The sequence below is a fragment of the Corvus moneduloides genome, chromosome 6 (genome assembly GCF_009650955.1).
Source record: "Corvus moneduloides isolate bCorMon1 chromosome 6, bCorMon1.pri, whole genome shotgun sequence".
Lineage (NCBI taxonomy): Eukaryota > Metazoa > Chordata > Aves > Passeriformes > Corvidae > Corvus > Corvus moneduloides.
Window position 1 is genome coordinate 13,211,864 of NC_045481.1, and position 20,584 is coordinate 13,232,447.

Here is a 20,584-nt window from a genome sequence, read left to right on the forward strand (position 1 = left end):
GCAATTTTGTGCAGCACAATAACATTTGGGTCCTGTAGTCAGTGCTTTCATTCCTTCTAAGGCAAGAAAGAAACCACACATAATATATTACAGAGCAGAGATGCTAATTTTAAAAGTGATTTTCCAGGCAACTGAGCATGTCCCATGAGTTCCACCTGCAAGCTGAATGTTTATGTTTAACTTTGGAAAAATCTTTTTCAGGCCACTGAGAGATGAATATGGCTGTGTAAATGTATTTTAGAGGCCCTGCAAAGCTCCCCCTCACTAAGTGATTAAAGCCATTTTCAGAGGAGAGGTAATCACTGCCCAGCTGTGAGCACACCGTACACCAGTGGAAGAGCCTGGGTGTGTCATCTCAAAGCAAGCAGTGGGCTAAGGACACTGGGAGAAATTTGCATGTTCAGCACACCTCAGCCAGCTCTGTACAGAAAACAGTACAGTACTTAAACCACCCAAAATTCTGAGCTTGGCTGTTAATTAAAAAATCAGGTCCCTGATTCTGAGCCACTCTGCTCTAAGGAGCAGTAAATATTGACACAGAGTAGAAGTCAATGCTGCGAGCCTTTCATTGTGGACAGCTAAACAGGCAGTGTAGTCAATTTTCCAAGTTGCATCAGGAATCATGCCATCTTTGGTGTTGTTATTAACACCTGAAGGATTTAAAGAAAAAAACCTTCTTTATTTTATTTTAGCAATATGTGCATTTATAGCTCTTCTGTTTGCCAAGTACAGTTTGAAAAAAATGAACGTTTAAAAGTTCAGTCGATTTTATTTTAAAGCAAATATTTAAGATGGGCTTTAAAATATTGTGATTTCTACACCAACTTCACATTATTTTGGGAGCTTATTCTGGATTTTTGGATATTGATGGCAGTCAATTTGGACACAAAATCAGAATGCAGTTCACATCCTTAACTAGGTGAGTGAGTGAGGTATTGGATAAATTTGAAATTGTAATTGGATGCCTTAGATCTGCATCTAATTCATGTAACTTATGATAAATATAAATTAATAAATGACCATGCTACATTTCTATGCACATGAAAAGCAAAAATCTGCAACCTATAGGATATTCTTCTGACCCAGAGGAAAGTAAAAATTCTAAACTAACATAATTCTGTAATCCTCTCTTTCATGAACACAGTCAAAGTACAGAACTACACAGGATTTAGTTCTGATATTGAGCTTTTTCAGACTAGAAGATTCCCAAAGTCTGCTCAATGTAATGTTAGTACAGACAATAATTCAGACGAGTTTTTAGTAAGTTTCTCCTGTTTTGATGCTACTTCAGCTTTTGGACCCTGATAGCAGGTAATTATGGAAACACTTCTAATTTCTCACTGTAGGGTAGAGAGGTGTTTGAAATTCACACTCTTCTAAATCAACTTTGATTGGAGGTAAGGTAATCATTTGAGGCTGAACAATGCATTAAAGAACCTTGGCAAAAATGAGATGCCCTCTAGACAAGAAAAGGGAAGTTTGGCTGAAGGTGTTCAAACAGGTCCATGAAGACAGGTGTTTGTATCTGTGCAGAGAAGTTTTTAGAATTAGAGATACAGTCCAAAATCAGAAATCTGTATTAATTTGTCCTCCAGATTAGAAGTCACAAGGAATCTTCTTATTTATCTTTAGAATAATAAAAAAAAAAGTTGATCTGGAATAGGTTCTTGTCAGTTTTAAAGTACAAAAACCATAATCTGTGATTTTTAAAAATCAACTTAAAATATTTAAAATCCATCCTAATTGAGGCTCACTTGGTTCACTTTATTTTTAAGGACAATAATTCCTTGTCAGCTACCCTCAAATTACATATTACAAAGTCTTACCATTTTCCCGTGTAGAAGACACAACTCTAGATGAACTTGGTTTTTGTCTGGATTTCCCATCCTCCAATTTCTGATGTGTTTACATGAGGGTATTTTTAGGACTTCATATTTTCCTAGTTTAGTAGCAGCAGAGTGCTGTGAATAGCTTAACAATTCATTGGAACTTTACACTATCTTAACCTGAGAGAGAAGACTCCTAATTATAAACTAAGTACAAACTGCAGCCTTGTCAGAGTGATTTTATTATCCTGATTGCATCAATTTTGACCCTCTATGTGGCTGTGTTTTTTGGGACATCAGGAGTCTAACAACTGAAAACAAGCAGAAGACAGCTGCTTTTGTCTCACAGAAGTCTCTGGATATATTTAGCAATTTAGCCTTAAAAGTAAGCTGTTTTGCTGGTACTATTGTAAGATGCACCGTTTCTCAGTGGGACCCACATGTTTGCCTTAATCTCATAGATTTCTCATTTTTGTTCTTAACCTACTTCCTTTCCAAGAGGTAAGGGAACTTAAGCAGCAGCCGCCAATAGCAAATGAAGTGGGAGGAAGCAAAGAATGAAAAATAGGCTGTGATTTATAAAAAGAATGTAAAAATCTCTGATTATATAATGATGTACAGAATATGCCAGCTACCAAAGAAAACTATGACATCACTGTTAACTTAGAGAGCTCCCTATTTATCACTGCTCTGGCATAAAGACAGCTTCTGAAGTAGTTTGAAACCCATAATCTTTAAGTTACGTATTGAGAAATGATCCCTCAGTCCAAACTGAAGTCCAAACTGTAGAAAGAGAGCTTGTTATCTGAGGCAAAGTCATCGATCCCAAGTTAGCTTTTATTTATTCTTGTTTAAATTAGAAAATGAAATGTGATTCCATACAGAGGTAGAAGTTGATGTGGAATGTCCCCTGGAGTTTTTGAATTAAGAAAGTAAACTAATGGAAGGTGGATTAAACCAAAAGATTTAGTTGTGAATTAATGTTAAATAATGACCACGTACACCAAAGAGTTCTGAAAACCTAATGGCTCTTAGTAGGAGAAAAATCCTTATGTAGAAATATGGGCTTTGGCTCCTGTGGATAAAAGAGCAAGGGTTGGAAAACAGATCTGTATCTTTAAATGATTTCTCTGCTGCTCTGCAAGGACAGAGGGTGGCAGCTGTGACCACTCACTCCCCATCCTCCTGCTTTGCTGTATTTGCTGCTGCACTGGGAGCCCTCCTGGCCACAGGTGAGCAGCCTTGCCATCTGCAATCCTCAGTAGGCCAATCAAGCTGGCCCTGCATGAGGTAAGATGGATAGTCTCCCCGTGTGCCCTGAACTCCCTCTAAAATTTCAGCAGATCAATGTAGCTGTGGTTTTTAATTTCCCCTCCGATTCAGCATTATTTCATGGACTCACACATGCCCTGCAGGACACAGCATCACAGAGCACAGATAAACAGCCACTGAGCCCCGGTGCCCCTTGAGGTGCTGCAGTCACCCTCCAGAGGGGAATGTCACAGTGGCAAGTTCCTTTCCCTGGGTAAACTGACCTCAGGGTTTCCAGGCCAGTTTCAGCTTCAGCTGAGACACAAGAGCAGACACTTCACCTCTATGTTCTGGGGTAAGAGCTCTTATATTTCGTAATAAAACTTATTCCTGTCGCCAAGTGCAGGCACAGAGATCAGAATGGATAGTGGGGCTTCTGCTCTTCCCACTTCTTTTCTGAAGAGGAAACCAATCTATCCTTGCAGTCTTGTGCAGCAGTAATCCATAAATATTTGAGCATAGTGCAGCACCGGGTCCAGCCATAGAAGACATAGAAGACATCCTGAGAGGTGCTCAAACAGCCCTGGGTTCTAAAGTACTCACTGGCTTGCAAAAAAGAAACACTTCCTGAAGGCTACCTGCAGCACAGTCTGCTGCAGAGGTTGTTCGGACACATGTTGGCAGTGTTATGAACAGACTTAAAGAGAGAATACCTCTCTGTCCTTTCTTATTCTTCTCAAAATCTCCTGGTTATGTACAGTGACAGGAGAATGGAGCTTTTTCAGTTTAATTTGTGAGCCAATGGGGCTTATCAGGGAGACAGCACTTACCATGTGGGGAGTACAAACTAAACAGGGCTGCGGGAGGGAATATATGATGAAAAATATCAAATTTTGATTGGAGTTCTTTAGTAAATTAATAGCCAAAATGTAGTTTTTGATCAATGAAGAATGCCAATATCACTGTTAATTGATATTGGGGTAAAAAATCATAAACTGTGGCCCTTGGAAGGTGATGATAGAGGTCTGCCACCATGCTTGTAATGCAGCATGCAGTAGCTTTCCGAGGCACAGCACTGGGATCTGTGCATCAGCAGTGCAAATTCTCCCTGGGGGTAAGATCTTCTCAGACCACCACTGCAGAGGGAGACAGAAAAGATGAGGCAAAACACAAGTGCATGCTCTGTAGAAGCAAACAGACCTGGGAGAGAACTGCTCACACCTCTCTGCATCAATCATTCATGGTAATTCCTTCCTAGCAGCAGAGAGATGAGAGACCATGACACAGAAGATGCTTCAGCATGTAACTGTAGGCATGTGAGCAGTAGTCTTGTTGGGAGTGATTCCATGTGGGTTTCGCAAGCACACACCCCTGAGCCTGTTCCACTGCTCCTTGTGTGGTGCTTGTATGGTCAGTGACTACAGTGTCGCAGAGACTGGGAGAGAATGGGCAGAGGAGGAGCTGCCTCCCCGGCTTCCACACACAGGTGCTTCACAGTGGACATGAACTTCTCTAGTTCAGGAGGCGTGAGGTAGAAAATGTCTCTCTCAAAGCTCACTCAATATCAGTGGATGTCTTTCCATTCTGTAATGTCTTTCTGTCCATCCTGCAAATGATAGGTACAGCTGCTACCTCAACAGACCTTTGACAAAGCATGGGAGAGGTCCTGTGTTGGCTGGTTATTGAGAATAGGAACCCCCTTGGCAAATCTGTATGTGCCTAGGCATGATAAAGCAGTATCTGTGTAAAAAGGCTCAGTGGATGGCAGCAAAGGAGATGATACTTCCTCACTTTAGCTCTGGTTCAGGTGTTGGACATCCTGTGCAGAAGCTAATATGTTCTTTTCCAGTGGCAGGTGATATGAGAAGAGAACAGGCTAAGCTGCTACTTTCATCAGTGAAAAAAAAAAAAGAATTCAAGGCCTGACTCTGGGTAGCTCTGTGCCCTTTCTTTCCCTCAAAATGTACTGGTTGAAGACTCTCTTTTCTTCCCACGCTAAAAGCAATATCTGTCCTTGGGTAGCTGGCACTAGCTGACATTGCTCTGTGGAGAGATGTGATAGGGACAGTTATGAGACTGGGATAAGTGAATTCCTCATTCCTATTGGGAAAGAAGAAGATGAATACATTTAGTTTTACTCAGGAAAAGGGCCTTACATTAGTTATATAGACCTGAGGTGGATCTAACTTAATTTTACTGATAAGAGGAGAATAAAAGCAGGTGAAGATGGGATGACCTAAATGCATAGAGCAAGAATTGGCTTTATGTTAATTAGGATGAGAGCATGGAGTCTAAAATTGTCATGTGAAGGCAGCTTGAATTAATTTTTTGAGAGGAGGTATTAATTATTCAGTTGTGGGCAGAAGAAATCATTTACTTATTAAAGCTCTGTGTATCTGGAGTTGGTTCTTGGAATGAAGATAATACATGCAGTTGACTTGTTCCACTGGGACTGCATGTAAGGCTTTGATAACCACTGCCTGACTGGATGAGATGCAGCCATGGTTAGACAGATAACCCGAGAACCAGATCAAACTGTAGAGCCCAGATTCTTATCTCAAATACTTGTCAACCATATCCCTCTGTTTTGACCAGCTATGCATATTTAAATTCAAGCTTCCAGCTGCTTTGATTGGATGGGAAGGTTCCTCATCCATGGGAAAATGTCCTGTTTTTCCTGGGTAATTAAAATCAAGTGGTCAGTTTAATGAGGAATGAGATATGGAGTTCCCTTTAGTTTCAACTGTTCTTATTTAAATACTTGCTCAAATAAAAATAGGGGCAATGACTTTCTGTTTTAGAGAAAAATGATCTCTGAGGTTCCCAAAAGGACTGCCAGTAGTGTCACATTTTCTGGAAATTTGGCTCCTTATGGTTTTCTCTTACAAATATGATCTGATATTTAAAGTATCTTGGCAAGAGGCCATTTGCCATCTTTGATCTGGATCCTGATATGTAATTTAAACACACCCAAATGTATGAAGCAGTTACCCACTTCAGACAGGATTTGCAAATGAAACTACAGGTACTGACAGCATTTTTTACTCTGAACTATCTATGCTGGGACAGAAGAAGTTAGTAGGTAAAGGGCCATCACCTGCAAACACGTCTGGAAGAAAATTCAAATTTTGATTTTGAAAGACCACCCAAAACCCCCCACTTTGTGCAAATTATCTGAATTTAAAGTCAAGTGTAACACTGCTACAGGCTTCAACTTGCCTGAGGGTTGTATCGGACAAAGTCACTGAGAAAGCTGTTTGTGTAAAAAGAAAGGGGGGAAGAATAAGAAGAGGTATATATTTCTCTTTCTCTCTCCCTATTTTTTGTTGATTATCTGCAAGTGATTTGCATCCTAACTATGCGTTGCAGAATTTACCTGGTGTAGCAGATTACTGCTCTGCTTCTCTGCAAACAGCACCCATGAAGGAGCATCAGTCACACACAGGATCCAGCAAACACGAGGGGTGTCAGGGAAGGCATCAGCTGAATTTCACACTAGTGTGTTGGGAGTGCTGTGGCTTGCACTGCAGAGTGGGCTCAGGGAGCACAAACTGGGTTTCTTTCAGATGAAATTAATATAGAAGTTGTGCTCTGCAATCACACCTAATGCATTCCACTTGTTAATGCACATCAAGTCCATGGGACCAGACTAGAATTAATTTGATGTAACCCACAAAAAGATACATTGTGGACACGAGGTCCCTAGTACCAATTATGCACTATATCTGTTTATTCCTATGCACCAGCTACTTGCAAATATGGTCTAAGCCAAAGAGGCACATTGAAGGATGCCATAAAAAAAATAGCTGAAGGAACTGTATTTCCACATGCACATTGTTATTTATAATTTGCACTGAAGCACTATGTAACCCTAAATCCCCCATTGTGCAAGGTGTTAGATACTAACACAGAACAAGAAGATGGTTCCTTCCCCTGAAGAATTAAAACCTGGAAATATTTTGGGATGGAGCTTTGCCTCACAATCCAGCCTGACATGTTCCCAGGTGCTGTTCTGGCATAAGAAAGCTGTAAATTCAGTCATGCAACTTAGCTCTGGGAAGGAGGTGGGACTGGGGAGAGGAGTGTAAGATTTCACAATGCTCACTTTTCCTTGTGTCTTCACTGGGTTGAAATGGATGGAAAAAAGCCAATAGCCAGCAGAAAGTGGAGGCTGAGGGAATACAGTACTGAACCAATATCCTGGTGACTTATGACCTTCCTGGGACACTGTGAAGAGTAAGTGAGTGACAGATTATCTGCTCACCTGTGGGATAGCTCATTTGCTTTTGTTCAAGCAGCAGTTTTTCTGTAGAACTGTAGATCCGATATATTTCTCTGTTGAACTGAGCTACCTTACTGCTAAATAAATATGTCAGTCAGCAATGACACAAGTTAGTTTCTCTGGTGGGAGGTGTTTGTCTCACTCCAAAGGGGAGCCTGAGAGGATGCACTGTGGAAGTTAGGAGGCAGGGACCCTAGGGCAAAACAGAGAGCGAGTCAAACTGACAGTGGGGGCAGGCTGCAGAGCTACCTGGAGGTATTTGCATGCCACAAATGGACCTGTGATTTCTGACTCTTTGTAGGATTTTCTTTACTATTCTTTCCTTAAAGTTTGGACAAGTTTATGGTTCCTGCACTGAGGCTAGTCCTTCTCTCCTGGGGTCTCGTCAAATTTAAAAGCTGTACTATTCTTTTTCATAAAAAAAACCCCAAAACCCTACAAAACACAAACCATAAAGCTCCTTATACTGTCCCCCTTCACAGATATGTTTGACATGATCCTTCATTTGCCTACACCTGTTTAATGTTTATTTTTGTGAGATAACCCGTTCTGCTTTTGAAGTCTGATCTGTTAAAACTGGACTAAGATCATGATGCAGGAGTGTCCAGCAGAGGACTGAGGAGGATGGTCTGGCATGCTCTGTCTTAGTGTAACAACCACTTCCACTGGTTATACTTAAATTTTAAATTATTTTCATTTGTACCATTGGAACTGTAAAGTTAATGTTTGTAGCAGAAATGGGAAGGCTACACAGAAGCTAATATTGCCAGTTTTTTTCAGAAAACAGTATTTCAGAAATCACAATTCTACTGGCTTGCTTTGATGTGAATTAACAGTGAATATTCATGGTCAGGCATATTTTGTGATCACAGACACAAAACATGGGGAGTAAAGCCCTGTACCACTTCTGACCTTGCAAGGGATCCAGTAACAACAACAAGGAAGAGTAAAAAAACATTTCTCTCCCCAGTACTGATTGCCTCAGTCTTGCCCTCTTAATAAGCATTTAAATAATGTAAATGTGAAGGGTGGTGCAGGAGAGAGAAGGGGGGGGTGCACACAAACGTTTCTGACTTTTCTTTTTCCCCTGAACACTGATTCCATTGCATAATTATATGGGTTGGCTTGAAAGAATGAAACCCAGTTCAAAATGTATGAGTTCATTTTTATGTTCTACTGAGAAAATTTATTCAGTGTGACTGCTCAGTAGCGAGAGCAGTAAAACACCTTAATCCCTGGTTGAAGAAAGGTAATACCTTGACAGATGTGTGCCTCCTACTTTCCTTGCGGCCATGTTTCAACAACAAACCTTTATTTCTGCTTCTCGGCTGTAGCAGAAAAAAAAAATGAGCGGAGCAATAAAGCAGTCAGACAAATCTCAGGAGCCAGGCGGCAATGCAATAGTAATGACAGATTTTTAATGTGGCAGGAGAGATTGACAGGAAAATGTCTTCAGAGCAAACGCACGCCAGATGGAATGAAAACGGTTTATTGGAGTATGGAGGTGCTGCTGAACTGAATAGAGGGCGGGTTTAAGGTGGGTGTTTTATCTGCTTCAAGTAAACAACAACAACCAAAGAAAAAAAAATTCCACTCACCAGGTATTGCCTTAGACCGGTCTTTGCACCGAGGGGATATTTTTTGTTTGTTTGTTTATTTGGGTTTTTTTCTACAGTACTGCACCAGAGAAAAACTTTAAAGTCAAAAGTTCAGTCATTACACGCACTGCACAAAAGGAGAAGGCAAACTGGTTTGGTCTCAGCTTTTTTCATTGTTTGCCTCTCTTCCCTCCTTCTCCCCCATCTCTCCCCCTTAATCTGAAGGAATTTCTCACTCACTAGAACAGATAAAGATGTTTTGATGTGCTTTCAGATAAATCAGAATGATTTTTTTTTTTCAAAAAGAGAACGAGTAAGAAAAAAAATAATTCCAGCTGATAGAGTAGCTATCAAATCTAGGACAGAAGAAGAAGAAGCCTACACTAAAAAACCTATAAAAGCCAATATAGCTGTTTCTATATCAAGAAGAACAACATCATTGTGTCTTTTTCAACTGAGTAAACTTAACTTGCATGCTCTTAGTAATGATAATAAAGTCAAATTCAGCCTTACATCTCACAAGAAAACATAACTCTGAAATATTTCATACCCTCCATACAGAGCAAAGGCAGGAAAACAGCCATAAATGGGAAGAAATGGCACAAAAGAAAGGAAGAAAATACAACTCTAAACTGTGAATCTCCCTGACATCTTTTCATTATCAGCCTAGTCAATGAAGAATGCCACAAAGGAAAGGACAGCATCATATTATTGAAACATGCTGGTTTGGAGTTTTTTTGAAGGATGCACTTGTATATTCTCTGTGGGTAGATTTTTTTATTTCATTATATCTGCTATTATTAACGCTCTGTAATTGTGTTTTACATGCAGGGCTTGGATTAAGTGTTTTGCCTGTATCATATGCATTTGTACCGTTCTTTTTAGAGTTTTTTCAGGGCTTTCTTCCTTATGCAAACACATCAGAGAGAAGCCATTGAGTTACCTCCTTTATTTGTATTATACTTTAAAACAAAACAAACTCACCCTTTTTATCTTTGACAACATGCTTCTTTTTTGCTAAGGAATATTTATTTAGACAGTAAAAAGATGTTATGGTTCTTTCCACTAGTAGAAGTGTATGCACTGAATATGCTCCAATGTAATTTGCAGAAAGTGAGGAAAACACTCTGGAGAAGTAAGCAGGGAGTTTTGCCATGTAGTTTCATCTGATAACTACAATGCTACGATAACAAAGCTTTAGGCAATATGCTTAAAAATGACAGGAAAAGTAACTGGCTAAGTGTTGTAATGATCCTTTTATATTACATATTTTATAAATTTACTGATTGCTCAGAAAATAGGTCTTTTTTTTCCATGTTTTGTCTTGTTCAGAATCCTGCTATAAAGTTCCATTTAACTCTCCTTTTGTATTAGTCCTGACAGAGCTATAAAAATTGCTTGTATAATTCTTATGGTCTTTGGGGTTTTGTTTCAATTTCCTTAGCATGTGGCTAAATATTGGCATGCAGGCTGTTCACCACAATGCAAGAGAAAATATTTTTATATTTAAAAAACCTTTAACTGGTTAAATCATTTGTCCATATAAAGAACGACACAATGCCAAAAATAACACAGATAGACAAAGTAATGAAGGGCTGGTAAGTGATATTGCGTATATTATTTCCTTGTACTCAAATGTAACTCAATTATCGGTGAATGTAACTTTTTCTGGTTGGGTTGAAGCTGTTTTGTAAGTCAGTCCTGCAAAGGACATCACGTCACTAGGAGCTGTTTTTTTAGAAAACAAAAAAGTTGAAAGAAATTTTCAGTTTATTTTAGAATCTGTTTTACTAGCTTTAAATACTCTCCAAAATTAAACTCCGAATGAATATTAAAGCAATGTTGAAGATAAAACTTGACACAACAGGATGTGATGGCTGCCATTCTGTCCTTAAACCACCTTTTTGCAACACATAATACAGAATATTAATCAGTGTTTTAAAGCTGTGGCAGTTCCTAGAGACACAATGACAAGTTAGGGACAGAACATCCAGCTTAACTGTGAATAGCATTGCCTTATTCTGCACCAGAATCCTCATATCGTTTAAAAATAGATTTTACTGTGTCATCAGCTCCATTCTGGTATCACTAGTAAACTGCACGAGGTATAAAAGCTGCAGTGGAAATTGTACCAGCACAGACACCAAAGTTGCCATCGGTAGTGTGCAATAGCTTGAGTTTTCATTTCAGAAGACACTGAATACTGACTTTCAACCTCAAAAATTTTTTTTATTCCTAAAATCATACCAAGTATGTCAGCATGCTCTCACGCATCCCCGCACTGTGGAATTTTGATAATGTATGTCCTAACTGCTTAATTGATTGATTAGCTTACTGCAGCTTTCTGAGGCACCAAATTTATCTTTAATAGCCGGAGTCAGGCACGGCAGGCAATCGAGGGGGGGGTCCCTTGGCGTCGATTTGCTCTTAACTGGAAAGTCATTACCACTTAATACATGTAGATTGTGTTGAAAGAAAATTATGTGTAATGAAATGAGGGAAAAATTAGTGGAGTGTTATGGGCGAAAGCAGATGTTACGGAGGAATTATGCTAGCAGAGATAATCACCTTCGCTAGCATTGTGTGTGCTGGGGTGTTAACTCAGGGAGAGAGTTGGTGAGAGAGCTAAATAAATGCATTGATTTACACAGATCCACTTTTCAAACTACAGTATATGACTAGTACACACATCTACAAACACATCCATATATATACACGCACATATAGACATGCTCAGGGCTGAACTTTTATATTTCTGACGCTCTTTTTTAGCTATTTTCCAGTTACTCACACTATATTCAGAAGTCCTAGCTGGAAGCACAGGGAAGTAGCTGTTGATTTGCATAGTATTGTGAAGATGAGAATAATATCCAAGGGCAGAAGTACTCATATAAGCATTAAGATGAGACCTTGTATGCTTCAAACTCTGGACAACCTCTCCTGAGAGAAAACTCATGAATTTGAGAAAGGTCTTTGAGGGGTAGCACCAGATATTTTAGAAACTATAAAAGTGAAATAAATAACAATTGCAAAAAAATTATAGGGACACAGAATGTTGTGCCTTTACTTAAACAGCCTGTAAATAAAGGAGATAGAAGAAAATAAAGGAAAGATGAAATCTTTCTTTTAATGCAAGTTAGGAACATGTTTTAAGGTAGTAGTTTTGCAGACAGTCAATAACAATAACACTCGGAATCAGGACAAGGAAGGGAAGAGAGATGTCACAGATTTTATTTTGAATGCATTTAAAAACCCTGTAAATTAACCTTTCACCTGTGGGCATCTCCCTGTCCTTTTCCAGCCATGACTGATATATATGCTTGATTATATTTCTAATATCCCAGCATGCAAGGTCACTATTAATTTTTATCTTGGGTTTATCTATTTCATATAACATGTGTTTGGATTTAGAATTATCTCTGCTTTATCATCCATTTCATAATAAAAATGTGGTCTCAGGAAGATATTAGTTTGCAAAATTCACTATGAAAACCATTGACAATTAGGGTTTCCTCATATATCGTTCTGTTCCTTTGCTACTAAATGAGTCTTTACGAGTATAGTTATTGCTGGTGATAATAATACAAATTTTAAAAATTAAAAAAAAAAAAAAAAGACTGAAGGTCTTATATTCCCAGTATTACCATTCAGAGATAGGAGGTTAGCAAAAAGACTGTCAATTTTCTGTCACTATATTAATGAGTTAAAGAAATGCAGCCAGCCCCTCATGAATCAATTGGAAAACTATGATGAATGTTTCAATAATTAAGAGAATAATTAAATTGCTGAATGTAAGATGGCACTAAATGAAATAGCTTTCGTAACAGCAGCATATTGCTGTTTATAAATACAAAGAGCCACGTTAAACTAATGCAGAGTCCAGCTCAGATTTATCTGCCTGTCTTTAACAGGCTGTGGGCCCAATCCTGCAGAAGCCCACCCTACAGACAATGTCCCTCCTGCCTTAACCCTGTGCACAAGGGCAATAATGGTGTGTGAAAAGCTGAGCACAGGCAGGGATCTGCTGCTCCATCAGAGCCTCTCTGTGTACCTAGAGCCTCCCCACCTGCACACTGCGACGTGGCCACCATCGCGCTGCCTCAGCGATAAGCAGCTAAACTTAAACAGATAACGAAGCCAGGGAATTCGCAGTTAAAGCTGACACTCTGATGGTAGCATGCATGATGCTTGTGGAAATATTTTTAAAAGGTGATATGTGTTAAAGGTGAACTGTAAAGCTGGAGTGAAAATTATGTTAAGTTCAGAAATATGTCCTGAATCTCTCAACTATCAGGCAAGTTTTACTGTAGCTTTCAAAATTCTCTTTTCTCCTGTACAATAATCTGGCAGTTTCTCCTTTGATAAGGACATTCCCAAACATAACTTTGTGTGATATAACACATACCAGAACCTAGGATGCTAAAAACAAGACATCCTAGAAAATTGTCCTTCAAACCAGGGTGTCTCAAAGCAATGCACATATTTTAAAAATATATTATTTGGAAGGAAAAGTGTAAACCATTCCCTAAGCTAGAAAACTTTTATAAATCTTGGTGGGGGGGAGGAGTGGGTGGGTAATAGGTGAAGTAATTAACTGGTATGTACTTGTATTTTGTTTTGAAAGCATGTCACAGCTTTTTTTTTTTTTTTTTTTTTTTTTTTTTTTTTTTTTGCTGCTGCTGGAATATCAGCATGTTTAAGGAGACCCTACAAATAAGGTAGGGTCATTTCAGGTGCAAAATTTAACCAAATGCATTTTGTTTTCCTGCCTATTAAGATCTTAAAGTGTGTTTTTTACTGCCCCATCTTTCTCATGTCCCTGTTTCACAGTTTGGGTTTTTTCCTTCTCTCTTTTCCCCACTCACTTCTTCCATTCACATATCTCCTTCTGTTTCACCATACACCAGTCCCTAGCTCTCCTTGCAGTGGGGGTAGGTTTTTTTGCTTGTGGGATAAGTCTATGGAAGGAAATTTTCTATACAGTTCTGAGTTAGCCCCTCTTTGGAGCTCAATCATCATGTCAGGCACAATTTCACCATCTTCTTCATCTCCTATGTTGCTGAATTTATTCTTCCTGTCTCTTTCAGCAGCATATTCCTGTGTAGTCAGAAAATTATCAATGATACATATATTTCACATTTGCCTTCATTCCTTTCCCATCTCTCTTCTACTGGACAGAGGCACCTCAGACACTCCCCTGAGCCCCATGCCCCCAGTATGTTTCTTTTCCACTTTCCTCTTCCACCTTCAATGCCTCTTTCCTACTCATCACATAAATATATGTTCTGGGTTATTTCAAAACCCAGCATTATGTACTTGGAAAACTAGTGATTTGAGGTGGAATGGAGAATAAATATAGCCATAATATGCTTTAAAATAGGTGAATTAGTTGAGCAGGAGACTTTTAATGCCACATGGGTGGTCAGTAAAAAAGTAACAATTACCATGAGATGGAATTTGATATACCACAGTTATTTCCTACTCTCGAGATAGGGCAGTACTATGGTAACCTAGACTCCACTGTGTGGCAAGTATTGTTAATTGTATAGATTTTTAATGGGGATAATTATGCTTCTCCTGTCTGAAATCAACCTTTACTGGCAGTGACCAATACCCAGAAGGATATTCTCAAAGGGATGTTGCACGACCTACAGTTTGTACACTTCATATTTCTTCCTTATAGTCAGAAAATTTCACTCCATCAGCAGAAGAGGTGTGAAGTGCTTACCTTCTGATAAATCCTGTTAAGAAATTAACATATTAAAAGTTCAGGTGGATAGATATTCATTCTCACCATAGGTTAGGAATGCTACATATTGATGGGCCAAGCCCAGAAAAAGGAAACCATCTTGTTTGTATTTGATGTTTAATTAGATAACTTAATTTTCCAGTATTGCTATTACAGTTTCTTTCTTTAATGTGGAATTTAGGTTTTTTTCTGAAATATCCACATCTATAATGAGGGTGGATGGAAATTTTCTTTGGCAAAATCTGCTTGAAGCAGATATTGCTTTGCCAGAATTTAACATTCAGGTCAGAGCTTTTCTGCTGTATGGCTCTGTTTCAGGTGAATATTCACTTCTGAGAACAAGATTAGGGAAAATATGTGCCAGTGTTTAAAAATAAATATACCTCTCAGTTGTTTCCTCAACAGCTCTGCAATTTAAAACTGTGCCTTGAAAACTGGTCAAACCTTAAGCTTCTGGAAAAAAACCCAACAATATTTATTTATGCTTATTAGAGGCTTGTCATATTTGTCAGAGTGTCTGTGGTCGATCAGGTTGTACAGTTACATCACATTTCCTAAGATATGTAGCCCTGTCACTTGAGCAGGTCTTTGGTCCTGCTTGCTGGAGTTGGTTGGATCTCTGGATCCACAACTAATGGCAGAGACCATCTCTCTCCTCTGGTTCTGATTGAGCCCAAAGGATATGCAGCAGGAGGAAAAAGCTTCACGTGGAAAGTCACTAAAAAATGAGAAAGAAAGGGTGTAGGGAACCTGGGAATGGAGAGCTCTGAGTGAGGGGGGTTGGAAGAGCTTGTGTTTAACAAGAAAAAAAGACCAGCCACTTTGGACATGGAGCAAATGAGCACACACTTATTGGTAGGTGTACGCGCTCCATCTCTGACAATTATGGAAAAAAATTGAAAAAAATTATGTTGGTCCAGAACACGACATATGAAATTGGCCAGAACATTGAGAAACATGGCAACCTTGAGACGTGGCTAAGGAGGAACACGTGGGTATGGACACTAGCCCCAGCTTTGAGAAGAATGACTAAATGAGCAGGAGTTGGATATGAGACTATGCAGGAATAACAAATGTGAAGAAAGGTGTGCATGAGTGCTACCAGAAGAGAGGTAAGAAAAGGAGCAAAATGTTAAATGTTGGAAGGAAGAAGAGGAAATCTATTCCATCCACCTCTATGGAGCCTTAACATAAAATTTATAGGCCTGAATTCTGATTTCACTACGCTGTTAAACAAAGTAACTGTAACTTCCATTCAAATTGTTTTCCATCTCATGCTTAATAACAGGTTATGTAGAGGGTAACTGTCTTCTACCACTTCTGTGTGAAGGCCAGAACAAACAATTATATTTTTGCTTGTTCAATTCCTATACTTCCAAAACACAATGGAAATGCACCTATGAAATTTAAAGTAAGCAATGACATTGTGAGTTTTAGCACTCAAAAACTGGAAAATATCTGGATTAAACCTGCTCTGGTTGTGCCAGTTTGGCCCTTTTAGGGTTATACATGATGACTGCTGATAAGGACTGGATCCCATACTGTCTCCATGTCCCTGAGGTATGCATTGGTCACACTGAGGGGGAATGGCAAAGTCTCTGCTGGCTGCGACAGAGGGCAAGGCAGGGTCTCCTGGTTCAGGCACCTGAGGGTGTAGAACATGCTGTCTCACCCTATTGCTTACAACCCAGCCCTGTTCCTGAGAGTGGAGGCAGAATTAATGGGGAGGTTTTCAGGTTTTCTGTTGATTATATAGTGAATTTATTCACTAGTTTTAACAGCCTTGTTTCAATAGCTACAAAAAATTTAGGTGCAAAGCAAGTACTACGACGATGTCCAAAGGACTGGACTTCACTTCTTATCCCTTTGCAATGAAGAAGCAATAATGCATCCTGAAGTGTTCACAGTTGTACACTTCTGATCCCTCATATCGTTCATCTCCCAATCCAAAACAAACCTTGCTGAAGGACCTAGATCTCTCAGCAAGTAAGCAAAGTCACCCATCCAGTGCCCTGTGCACAAGAAATATTGCACAGTATAAATGCTTTGGAAAATCTTTTATTTTGTCTCACAAAGTGAGTAGGCAAAATCTGATGATTTTTCACATCTTTGTTCTAATTGCCCAGATGAAGAAAGGATACTACATCACTTTTCCTAGAAAATCATAAGGAATTTTGGTGAGGATTAGTTAATTTATGCCATAGTAACAGTCTGCAGCTACAGTGAGGTTCTTGAGGATAGCCTTGCAGCTAAGAGGTGAAATTCACATTGAAGGTGCATTTTTCTCATCTGTTAGTTTTTATGCTCCATTATATATTTTCTATTATAATTTGGAGTGGAGGATCACAGAATAGAAAGCTGATGCATTTTAACAGGAAATGTTTGCTTTCAAAGAAGTGTACCTCTATTTACAGAAAGCCTGGCTAGAGTTTCAAAAGTACTTTTGTCCCTATAGCATCATATTATCTTTTATATTTCTTAATTGAATCCTCATCCTGGAGGCGAGTAGGTGCTGAACGAAATAGACCTCCCAGGTACAACTGCAATGTATTAAGTCTGGGCTTGAAAAATAGGAGATAGCTATTTGGTGCTCAAAGATATTTACTTTAAACCTGTGGGTTTGTTTTTTGTTGGTTGCTTTTGGGGGGGGGGCGGGGGGAGAGGGAGGAGAAGTTTCCTATTATTTCCTTCCCACAGCTACTTCATGAGAAGAGAGAAACACAGGATGAAATGAATGGAAAGCAGAGTTGACAATATTTTTCACAGAATCTACTATAGCTGGCTAAATGCCATTAAAAAAAAAAAAAGTGCCTTCGATGGAATTTGGAAATGGATTGCTATCAACCATTGTTCATTTACTGGAATTTGCAAATGGATTGCTCTCAACCATACTGTCTTCTAGCTGTGTTTGCTTTCTAGGGACATTTGTAGGATTCTATTACTATTGTGGCTATTCACCGAGAATTTCAGAACAGCATGCATAAGTATTGATGGAAACTGGGTATTAGATTCATACACATGAATATGTGCACACTGAACACATTGGAAAAATAAATCAACACCATGTGACTCATCAAAGCAGTCATATCTCACAAAGCTCAAGAAGTGATTGGGGAATGTTCACAGAGAAGTGTTCCTGAGCAATTAGAAGTACTTAGAGAGGAAAAAGGATCTCTTTGAATTCTTTTGCATAATAAACTCAAGGAAACCTCAGTCTGCCTATGGAGATCCCATAAGCAGAAAAAGGGCTAAACTTACTGACTAAACTATTCATTGTGAATCATTCCCTCTGCTCTAATGTCTGCACGGCATGGAAGCATGGTGCCAGCCCTGCTACACACTGTAATTTTACTCTTCTAGGAATAAAGTGGGAATATACTGCTGGGCATGTTAAAGCACTCTGCAGAGGACATTATATATATTTTCAACATGTGACCTGCCTTTGATTTTTGTGTTGGAAATGGAGTTAGCAACCTTCAGAGAGAAAATATTAGCCCACAGACAGTGAAATAAGATAATATTTTTTACCTTATTTCTGTAAAGTGCTATTTGGTACAAAAAACTGTACAAGACTGAAATGTAGATTTTGAGCAGTCAGAGCTCAGCACGGCAAAATTCAGCCAGATAATTTTTACATTTTTTGGGCTGACCATGAGTTAACAGTTACTGATTCCTTTAGCAAATTCCTGCCTAATTGTTATTTTTCCTTGATTAAATTGTCCTTTATAAGGACATCTGTTCTGTTCCTTGCCAAGGTGTAAGATACAATCATATCGTAGAATTTGTAAAGTACTTTGGACAACACAGTAATAAATATATTCTGATGATGAATCCTGCAAAGGAGACATTGTCCTCCCCCCACCCAGCTTAGCACATCTCACTGTCAGAATATTTTTCCCAACACTGTAACTCTCCTTCTCTCCTGATAAAGTATTTCCTCTGTAATTCATCCCTTTTGCCAGCCCAGATCACTCCAGCTTCTGAACCTCCTTGGAACAATTGCATTGCTCCCTAATGCAGTGTGAGAGTCACCCCTGCTCTGAGGACCAAGATTTCTGTGGGTGGCTGAGTACCACGGAAAGTAATTGTCATTAAGGGGTCAAAGAAAATTGCCCCCTGAGTTACAATGTGAACTACCCCACCCTGTATTCAGGACAGCCCAAATGCTAATTCAAAGACATGCGTTACACGGGGATAGCCACGGGAATTCCTCTCCCAGGGAGGAAAACTTGACCTTTCCAGATCTTTTCAGCATGTAGAAGTATTTAAGACTGCTCTTGTGAGCTGTCTTGCACATGGGGCAAATTGCTGTATGTAGAGGTACAAAATTCAGAGGGGAAAAAGTTTTCATAGCCTGGGGATGACAACTCAAATCTAGACAGCATGATCTAAGGAGGTCTTTTAATATAACAGAGATATATTTCATAAAGATTGGAAAAACAGAGACTTGATTTTTAGAAATTAAATCTGGAAGAGAAACTGTGAAAAGCAGGTATGGTGCTAATAGTCTCCAGCATCATGCCACAGGGAAATAATTCTGTACAATGGTGAAGAAACAATGGCTCAAAGAGGTTGCATTTTTGCTATCCTGGGCTTATGACCAGACATCTGGACACTGATATGAGTGGATAGTCTGAGATGAAAGGAGTGGACAGAAGGTAGCAACCAAAGATAAAGAGATAAATGCTAGGGAGCCATCAGCTTTGTGACAGTTGCTGAGAGTGAATTAAATCATAGAGGAGTAAAACTCAGCAGGAGATGGGGAAGCATTGACAGAAAACGGGAAGGCAGAGAGAATACTGAAGAAATGATTGGAACATTGGAAAATAAAACAACGAAGCATCAAGTTGTGGAAACCCATGGTGGGGAAAGGGAGAGTTGTGGGAGATGGGATGATTTGCTCTCATCTTCTAAAGGCTCCCCATTCCCATGAATGTTTATAGTTTTGCATAAATTCACACGCAAAACATAAGGAGCAGATTAAGCTGAACTGGAAAGGAACCACAATGTGGGGAGGTAATAATTAAAGGCAGTTGCTGGGCAGCTAAAGCGTATGGGAGATTGATTATAAATAGACAGAGATAGGTTTGCTGAAGTGGCTAACGTGCCAGTGAGCCTGAGGGAATGGACAGCAGCTGCAGGCAAGTCCAGGACAAGGAAGGTACTGTTCCTCTTGCCCCACTCATCACAGGCACTAGCCCCAGTCCACTTGTGAATCTTGAAACAGGGAGGAGGTAGTGAAAAAACCATAAACTGTGCACCTCTGAAGACAAAATAATCTGTGGCTGTGTACATTGTTTGTGATATTGAGAATGACATCCTAGCTCACACTCCTTAGCAGCTTTACCAGTATAACCATCAGGGCTTTGGCCATTATAGGGTAAAGCTAGCATCACCCTGGGTAGCATCAGAAGAGACTGCTACCAGGAGGACCACCACTATTATTACTAGCTGCAATAAAAAAAGCACTTCTTAAAATGTTTTTTCTACCTAATTGTCAAAACTGAATAATATTATCAGCTTTTTTATCCTTTGAGTATTTTTCTAATAAGAAAGCGCAGAGATGCACTGCAAATAAAAGCAGAAGATTCGAGGATGCAAAGCAATCATGCAAAATGACTTTCATATCAGTTTGATAAGCAGCTGAAATTTAATAACTACATCTCTCCTATGGTGCTGGATGAAAGTTTAATACTTTATGCTTTTGCTTCTTTCTTCCGCATGATGCTTATTCAGAATCATAACTTTTCCTTTTATAGGCACAGCAATGCTTAGGTGCAGTGGATTAATCGAAGCCTTACGAGACTCCAGTACAGTCCAGACTATAGTGACTTATAATCAAACCCTAGGAGAAGACTGTCAGGGGTCATAAGGGAAA

At 39.3% G+C, this 20,584-nt stretch overlaps 1 long non-coding RNA gene across 3 annotated transcripts in view; it reads left to right on the forward strand.

Annotated features, from left to right (window-relative positions):
• The window catches only part of LOC116445814, a 57,998-nt gene that overhangs the window by 20,412 nt on the left and 17,002 nt on the right, over window positions 1-20,584 (forward strand). The window contains exons 1-3 of one of the 3 annotated variants that reach the window (XR_004240890.1): window positions 6,707-7,313; window positions 8,789-8,896; window positions 13,649-13,675. This is a non-coding gene — a long non-coding RNA (uncharacterized LOC116445814). Of the gene's footprint in view, window positions 1-6,706; window positions 7,314-8,788; window positions 8,897-9,518; window positions 10,516-13,648; window positions 13,676-20,584 lie in introns of those variants that run through there. The other 2 variants (XR_004240892.1, XR_004240891.1) reach the window with 2 other exon arrangements.